The sequence below is a fragment of the Gracilinanus agilis genome, chromosome 3, assembly GCF_016433145.1.
Source record: "Gracilinanus agilis isolate LMUSP501 chromosome 3, AgileGrace, whole genome shotgun sequence".
In the NCBI taxonomy this organism is placed as follows: domain Eukaryota; kingdom Metazoa; phylum Chordata; class Mammalia; order Didelphimorphia; family Didelphidae; genus Gracilinanus; species Gracilinanus agilis.
This window is the reverse complement of record NC_058132.1, coordinates 422,081,815-422,091,169: the sequence shown is the minus strand read 5'-3', so window position 1 is coordinate 422,091,169 and position 9,355 is coordinate 422,081,815. Positions and strand designations below refer to the sequence as shown.

The window sequence follows — 9,355 nt, the reverse complement described above, 5'->3', positions numbered from 1 at the left end:
ACTGCTTGAACACATGGGTTGATGGGAATATGATTTGGGATGTAGACTAAATGACCACCCCAGTACAACAATCAATAATATGGAAATAGATCTTGATCAATGATACATGTAAAACCCAGTGGAATTACGTGTTGGCTATGGGGAAGGTGTGTGTGTGGGGGGGGGGGAGTTTGGGGAGGAGTGAAAAAACATGACTCATGTAACCATGGAAAATTTTTCTAAAAAATTAAAAAAAGTAAAAATAAAGGCAAAGCAAAGCTCTCAAAAAAAGAAAAAAGGAAAGGAAAGAAAAGAAAAATATTCAGCCCCCTAAAAAAAACAAAAAAATCTCTGCGCCCAGATGACTTTTTCTCTAGCCGAGAAACTAGGTGCTCCCTGACTAGGCCAGAGAAGGGAGTTTAGCAGGGTGGAAACCACTGTGACTTTCAGAAACCCATTTGCCTTCTGGGGTCTCAATTTTTTCAGCTGGCAAAGAGAAGGCCGGATTGGATGACGCCTATAATCCTCTTCCAACTTTAAATCATTAAGATCTTGACGCCAGGAAAGCTCAGGGATCTGACACAAAAGCGCAATCTGCTTTCCGAAGTGGGGTGAGAAGGCGGAGCCTGCACGTGCGCCGCGAGACGCCTAAACCTCTAAGCAGCTGAAGCCTTGGGGATCTAGACCACGGACCTAAGGTGGGGGTTGGAGGTGAAAGGGGCGTAGGTCTGGTGTCCCGGAAGTCCTTCCCGGGTTCCCGGAGCCTCCACGAGCCCCAATCTCCATGGTAACAGCAAACTGAAAACACTAGGACTACGGAGCTGCGAGAAAAGCAGGTAACGCCTACTATATTCCTCGGGTCCCCGGACCCCTTTCGGGTCCCCTGGAATGAGCCGCCCTAACCCCGACTTGTTCCCTCCCTCCTCGGACGCCGCCAACCCTACCACCCTCCCGCCCTGGGTGACGCTGAGAAGGGAGATACGAAGCGACCTCCTCAAGGACTACCGCCCCTAATGCCCTTCAGCCCCTTCACTCCCAAGGCCTGAGGTCTGGGACACGTACGTCATCCTTTCCCCTGGCTCTTTAAAGAGCACCTGCCGCATCCCCTGCAAATTAAAACTATTCGAACACCAATTTCATTGCTATAGACTTGTGCTTAGAAAAATTCAGCGGAGACAAATTTTTCAGCCTGGCGTTCAGTACCTGTAACTTAGCCTACGACCTCTGTTGTAGCCTATCCGGACTGCTGGACGCCCTCCTAAAATAGGGGCGGCACTGAAGAGAGTCTGAAGTTAGGAAAACCCTAGTTCAAATCTAGTCTTAGTCACTTAATAGCTGTGTGGCCCTGGGCAAGTCACTTAACCCCTGTTTGCGTAAGTCTCTTCATATGTAAAAGAGAGTTAATAATAGCTACTACCTGGTAACGTGGAGAGCCTTAAATGAGATATTATGTTAATGTAATATAATAATTATAAAGCTTCTGTCATGTAGTAAGAGCTATATAAATGTTAGCTATTATACAACAAAATTTCTTATTTCGGGGCTATCCCCTTGTGATTCCTTCTGCCTCTCCTCTGACTCCTCTCTCCGTACACTAAGTTATGCTACACATATTTTCTCTCCCATCTCCCTCCATTTTGCCTGACTCAACAAAATTACCACCTTCTAGGAATATAAAATTACATAATTTGGAGGTGGAAAGAGCCTCTAAAATAATGTAGCCCAATCCCCACATTTTACAGTTGAGAAAACCAAGGCCCAGCAAGCCAAAATTACCAGTCCACAATTAAAATCCAGGCAATTTTTGCAGTTTTCACCACTTGGCTTTGTATTAGAGTTATCTTACTTCTTCCACTAAATTGTTATCCTTAAAGGATAAGGACCATGCTTGTCTAAATTTGTATGTTTTTATTTTCCATAGTAGCACAGTGCCTTACACTAGTACAGAATAAAAATTGTTAAATGAATGACAGAATAAATCTTTCCCATCCCCACCCCACTTTCTTATTCTCTATTTTGATTGTTTCTGTCTTGAAATCTGATTCCTAAACATTTCCTTTTTAGTTTCTATTTGGTCATTTCTTGCCTTAAACCTTATTTTCACTGAGAAATCAGCAGTCTTATTCCTTGAAATGGCCTGCCTTCTGCAGAACCTCAGCCTAATAGTTCCCCCTTAATCAGATCCTGATAATAATGGTAACTCGTATTTATATAGTTTTCTAAGGTTTACAAAGCATTTGGCATACATTTTCTTTGTGGATCTATACAATAACTCTGAGAAACAGACCCAGAGGGACTTGCCCAAGGTCACACCAAGTAGATAGGAGAGGGTTCAAGCCCAAATCATCCTGATACCAAGTCCTGCCTTTTTCCAGCATACACCTATCCTTTAGAACAATTGTATATGCTGTATGTATAGTTCAAAAATAAGATACAATTACAATGCATTTCTCTTGCACAGTTTTTGCCATCAAATGACTTTTGAGACCAGTTGCCACCTTACCCCTACAAAAAGCCATCACTTTCTGGATCATCGGGAAGTCTTTATCATGTCATATATTTCACAGATGACATAAGAATCTGGCCAAAGTCTAAGATGCAGTTTCTACAGCTGCAATGAGAGGTAGCCTTAAAGATAATGTCTCTCCTAAATAACTCATGAGCCTAATTAGGAATTGAGATTTAGAATGGTAATTTATGAGCCTGCTAATATTCATGCCACTTAGCACACTGCCTGTCCCAGAGTAAGGCTTAATAATAATGCTTGTTGACTGATTGACTTTTGTTCAGCCTTATTTTCCTTCATTAAATATGTTAATTAAAAATGCAAGATTTGTGCTGTTATAGAATAGCATCACTAATCATTTTACTCATTCATATATGTAAGTAGTTGTTAGTGGCTTCACAGGCCAATCCAAGGGAGGATATTTTACTGAACTATGTAAATTTCCTATCTTCATTGATATAGATATACATACACAAATATGTATTTAATGTTTGTGTTTCAGTGTATCACTATGTAGGCAGTAACTGAATAACAAAGGGGAACAGCATGCATTATATGGCAACTTGGCAAAATCCCCACAAGCTAGAATGATGAGCCAAATTGCATAGGATAAAATTTAATAAGGATAAATGTAAAATCTCTCACCAGCTCAAGATGGGGGAGGTATGTCTAAATGAATTTATATGAAAAGTTTCTGAACACTTTAGTGTACTCAAAGTTCATTTAATTCCGGAGTGGCAAGAGAGCTCTACTCTTCCAAAAAAAAAAAAAAAAAAAGATGAGGAAACTAGTCTAAAGAGATGCATACTATCAAGAAAGAAGGAAGGGGGCAGCTGGGTAGCTCAGTGGATTGAGAGCCAGGCCTAGAGACGGGAGGTCCTAGGTTCAAATCTGGCCTCAGACACTTCCCAGCTGTGTGACCCTGGGCAAGTCACTTGACCCCCATTGCCTACCCTTACCACTCTTCTGCCTTGGAGCCAATACACAGTACTGACTCCAAGACGGAAGGTAAGGGTTTTAAAAAAAAAAAAAAAAAAAAAAAAAAAAAAAGAAAGAAGGAGATGATAGTTCTGTGATACCCTTCCCTAGTCAGACCATTTCTGTAGAGTTAAGTTCAATTTTAGGCACCATATTTTAAATGTGACATCAGCTTTGATATATTGTATGAAGATCAGTTGAAAGAATTAGGTATATATGGCTTTGAAAAAAGGGAGGAGGGTGGACGGGTAAATTAAAACTTCTCACTGTAACAACTGGAATGTGGGTTCCTTGAGCTAAAAGGAGTAAAAAATTAAAGAGCTAATTACCCATTTCAGTTCCATCAATCAACAATAGATGCCTTTCCAAATGAATATGGTAGCCCTACATCCACACCATAGAGGAAAAGAAAATATATAAGGGGAAGGGAATAAACATTTATATAGCACCTACTACATGCCAGGCACTTTACTGAGTGCTTTAGAAATATTATCTCATTTGATTCCTAGAAGAAGCATGAGATACTTTTACTATCTTCATTTTTGTCATTGAGGAAACTGAGGCAAAAAGGTTAAGTGATTTTCCCAGGGTCATATAGCTAGTAAGTGTCTGAGGCCGGATTTGAGGTCAACTCTTTCTAGACCTGAAGGTCTAACCACTGTACTACCTCCCTGGAAGAGGACCTGTCTGTTGTTGGTTTTTTTTTGACTCAAAAGGCAGAACTAAAAGCTATGGGTAGAATTGCAGAGAGGTGTCGTGGTCAGTTAAAATATGAGAAAAATATTAAATTGTAAAAAAAAAATAATAATAAACCTTAAAATTAGTAGTGGGTTCTCTCCCACTTAAGAGGTTCTAAGGCATTGCATCAATACTTGCTGATGCTATTGTAAGTGAAAGTTTTACTTGGGAATTTTTACAAACGGACTCTGAAGTTTCTTCCAACTCTGAGATTCTGTATTTTAGAAACTAGCACTGAGTTAACAGATTCTTTAAAATGATTTTTAAAAGACCTTTAATTTTAAAAGAGAATATTTATTTACTTATTCAATACACTGTTCTTGATTCAAGAAATCTTAATTTTGTGAATTATAATTATATACATATATATAATTTACATATATATAATTTTTAAGTTCAAACCAAGATTTGCAAATGGATTTTCCTTTTTAAAATGTTGTACAGGGGGGCAGTGGCGTGGCTCAGTGTATTGAGAGCCAGACCTAGAGAGGGGAGGTTCTAGGTTCAAATCTGGCCTCAGACACTTCCTAGCTGTGTGACCCTGGGCAAGTCACTTGACCACCATTACCTAGCCCTTACCACTCAATACACAGTATTGACTCCAAGATGGAAGGTAAGGGTTTAAAAAATATGTTGTATATTTATAAAATATATACATGTAAATATGTATATATATAATATCTGGCAGGTTTTTTGTTCATTTTATTTTCAGATTCTTAATGGAAAAAACACCCACATTTTGATTCATGTTGTAGCTATCCATATGAAAAATGCCTTTGAAATGAGAAGATAAATTATTATACAGGAGCACTATCACCTTTTGTAATAAAGAAATTTGGATTTCATCAGTATTTAAGTTTTATTTATTTTAGTTATTTATACAGCCAGGAGGGGCAGCTCAATAGGAAAGCACAATAGATAGAATACCAGGCCTGGAGTCAGGAGGACCTAGATTTAAAAGTGGCCTTCCACTGTATCTCTAGCTTGCTTCTAATAACTTAGAGAATAAAAAATGAGCTATTGTATTTATGAGGAAGTTCTCTTCTACTAAAGAGAAAGTTGAGAAAAATGGTTCTTTATTTTAAAATGGAAGAAGGTACAATAGCAAAATAAGTAAGTATTAGGGCACTGGATTTGGAATCAGGAAGAACTATGTTCAACTCCCACCTCAAATCCTCAGATACTAAGGAGCTGTGTAACCTTGGGCAAGTCTCAAACTCTTTGTCCCTCAGTTTCCTCATCTGTAAAATGAAGAAGTTGAATGCAGTGGACTCTAAGATTCTTTTCAGGTCTATCTCCATGATTCTCTGATCCTTTGAGAAGGGTAGAGAAAGTAAATGAACATAAGACGGAAAAGAAATTTAAGAAATGAAGAACAATTTTCTCTGAAGAGGATTTGACAAAAGTTGTATGATGCTCAGTTCTTCATATTAGGATTGTAACTAATTTTATAAATATTGCCTTGCTTATAAACATAAACTAATTTTATAAATATTCCAAGATAAAAAGTAAGAATTAAAAAAAAATGTTTTTAAATAATAAAGCCAGCCTTGAAACCAGAAAGGCCTGAGTTCTGAGTTCAGCTTCCTACCCATACTGGCTTTGTGACCCTGAGTAACTAATGACTTTTCTGTACTTTAAGCAGTTCTCTAAAACTACTAAATTGTAGAGTAGATGTTGAGCTGCATTGCTAGTTTTTTCATTTGGGAGTTCCTTATACCGGTGGATATCAGCCCAGTCCCTATCCCCATTATTTCATTTAGAGACTGACAGCTTTTAATAAAAGGCTAATCCCGATATGAAAAATTAAGAGGTTTTAATATCTTAGATTTCTTAAATATAAATATCACTTTCAGATACTCTGTAGGAGGGTACCCGTTTGTAGCTTATAAGGCCTCTAAACTAAATAATAACAGAGTCTGAACTAAGGTGTTGACCATGAGTAGCAAAAAGATGGATCCAAGAGATGTTTTGGAGGTAGAAATGACTAAATTTGTGCAATTTGTTAGATGTGTGGGATGAGGAACAATAAGCAGTCAAGGATAGTCCGAAGGTAGTGAACCTAAGACTGGAAGGGATGGTATGTTCTTTACATAAATAAGGAAATGCAGAGGAAGGGTGTGTTTCAGGAAAAAATAATGAATTTGGTACTGGACATGTTTGAGATGCTTCCAAGAGATGACAAACCTTTTAGAGACCAAGTACCCAAACTTCACCCTCACACTGCATGTAAGCTGCCCTCTTACCCCAGGCAGGAGAGGGAGGAAGAGCTCCCATTGGACTGACTGCTGGGCAAAGGGGTGGTTCATGTGAGAAATGTCCTCAGGCGCATGTGGAGAGGGGGAGGACAGCAGCCCCCCCTCCAGTACATGTGCCATAGGTTTGCCAACACAGTGCTATTGGCAAGTCCGAGATGCACAGCTAGAACTCAGGAAAGAGAATAGGATTGAATATATAGATCTCCTAGTCATCTGAATGGAGTTGATAGTTAAAACACAGATACTGACAAGATTACCAAGTGTGATAGAAGGTAGAAAGAAAAGAAGGTTCAGAAAAACTCAAAGGTACACACCCAGTGTTAGTGGATAGGATATGGAAAATGAACCAGTGAACAAGACTGAGAAGCTGTCTTAACAAGTAGAAGGCAAACTCACAGGTGTCAACAAGAAAGCAAAGAGGGTGTTGTCAACAGTGTTAAGTTCTCAAAGATAAGAAGGAAGAATATTGAGAAAAGACTATCATAGGAGAGCAGTTTCATTTGATTGATGCATTTGGAAGCCAAATTGCAAAAGATTAAGAAGTGAGAGAAAAAGAAAATGAGGTATCAACTGCAGATAGCTTTTTTCCTAGAGGTTTTGACCATGATAATGGGAAGAGATATAGCACTATGGTTTGAGGGTTTAGTGACTTTTTTTGGTGGTGGTGGTTGTTTTTATAAAGGAGGTGTGGGGGTAGCTGGGTGGCTCAGTGAATTGAGAGTCAGACCTAGAGATAGGAGTCCTAAGTTCAACTCAGACACTTCCCAGCTGTGTAACCCTGGGCAAGTCATTTAACCCCGGCATCCCTTGCTTCTGCCTTAGAACTAATACTCAATATTGATTCTAAGATGGAAGATAAGGGTTTAAAATAAATAAACAAATAAATGAATGAATGAATGAATGAGTAAAATAAACAAACAGATAAATAAGTAAATAAATAAATAAACAAATGGGCAAATAAATAAATAAATGGATGAATGGATAAATGGATGGATGAATAGATGGATGGATGTATGGATGAATAAACAAACAAACAAATAAATGAACAAATAGGCAAGCAAATAAATAAATGGATAAATGGATAAATAAATAAAAAATAAATAAAGCAAGGAGGGTGAGACTTGCATTTACTTGTAGGCATTCGGGAAGGAGCCAGTAAACAGAGAGTTTGAAGATTAGAAAGGTGGGGAAAGGCATAATTGTGGTTCACTATGCTAAAAAATGAGGAGATGAAATCAAGGGAATATATGTAAAGAAGTTGGCCTTACTGAGGGTAAGAATCACCTCTTTGCCAGAGACTAGAGAAGACTAGGAAAGAATGGAGGATGATGTGATGGGATTTTGAAATATAAAGAAGGGAGGTCAAGGGAAATGGTTTCTTATGTGTCTTCTAAAAATAAAACAACTAGAAAGTTCTGAATTTTCAATAAGGTTATCTCCAGATCTACTGTATATTAACACCAGTTTTTTTTATTGTACATATTTTTGTCATTTAAATTCAAATAATTGGAAATCTCATACACTACTCTTGGATTCATTTATTCCCATTAGATAGGTTATAAAGTTGTAAAGGTAGAAACTTTATATAAAGTTTCTTTATAGCTTATTCGAGCATCACAATAACTTTTAATTTTTTTAATTTTTTTACTTTAATAGCAAATTTCCACATCAGTTTTCGAAAGTCATATTATCCATATTATTTCCCTCCTTCTTTCCCTCTCCCCTCCCAGAGTTGACAGGCAATTCAATTTGGTTTAAACATGTATTATCACACAAAACATATTTCCATATTTTTCATTTTTGTAAGCAAATAATCTTATAGAACCAGAACCCCATAACATATACCCAAATAAACAAGTGGTAAACCATATGTTTTCATCTGCATTTCTCCTCCAACAAATCTTTCTCTGAAATGGATAGCATTCTTTTTCCTAAGACCTCAGGATGGCCTAGATCAGTGATGGGCAAACTATAGCCCATGGGCCAGATGCAGCCCCCTTGAAATGTTCTATCTGGCCGTGTGACATTATTCCTAATCTGACGAGTACAATGAGTAGGATACAGTACAGTGAAACTTTGAAAGAGGTTCCTTAGAAACAGACTGACAGATGAGCATTTCCTTTCCTTTGGCCCCCTCTTTAAAAAGTTTACCCATCACTGCCCTAGATCATTGTATTGCTGTTAGTAGTAAAACCTATCACATCTGAGTGCTCCACAATATTGTAGTTACTATGTATAATGTTCTCCTGGTTATGCTTATTTCATTCTGTATTAGTTCATGTAGGTCTTTCCAGCTCTTTCTGATATCATCCTTTTCATCATTCCTTACAGCTCAATAGTATTCCATCACCATCATATACTGGAATTTGTTCAGCCATTCCCCAGTTGAGGGACCTCCCTTTAGTTTCCAATTCTTTGCAACTACAAAAAGAGCACCTATAGGGGCAGCTGGGTAGCTTAGTGGAGTGAGAGTCAGGCCTAGAGACAGGAGGTCCTAGGTTCAAACCCGGCCTCAGCCACTTCCCATCTGTGTGACCCTGGGCAAGTCACTTGACCCCCCATTGCCCACCCTTACCAATCTTCTACCTATGAGACAATACACCGAAGTACAAGGGTTTAAAAAAAAAAAAAAGAGCAGCTATAAATATTCTTGTGCCAACAGGACCTTTCCCATTTTTTATCTCTTTGGGATACAACCCTGATAGTGATATTGCTGGATCAAAAGCTTTGCATTCTTTAGTAGCTCTTTGGGCATAATTCCAAATTGCTCTGCAGAATGGTTAGATCAGTTCATAACTCCACCAGTAATGCATTAGTGTCCCAGTTTTGCCACATCCACTCCAACATTTATCATTTTCATTTACTGTAATATTGGGCAATCTAATAGATGTAAAGT

The 9,355-nt window shown here is 38.2% G+C and overlaps 1 protein-coding gene across 1 annotated transcript in view; it reads left to right on the top strand.

Annotated features, from left to right (window-relative positions):
- The first annotated feature begins 666 nt into the window (after positions 1 to 666).
- Positions 667 to 9,355, top strand: part of LCA5L (lebercilin LCA5 like) — a 71,436-nt gene continuing 62,747 nt past the window's right edge. Inside the window, exon 1 of the mRNA XM_044670304.1 lies at positions 667 to 815. The gene's annotated coding sequence lies outside the window, so the exon portion shown is untranslated. The remainder of the gene's footprint in view (positions 816 to 9,355) is intronic.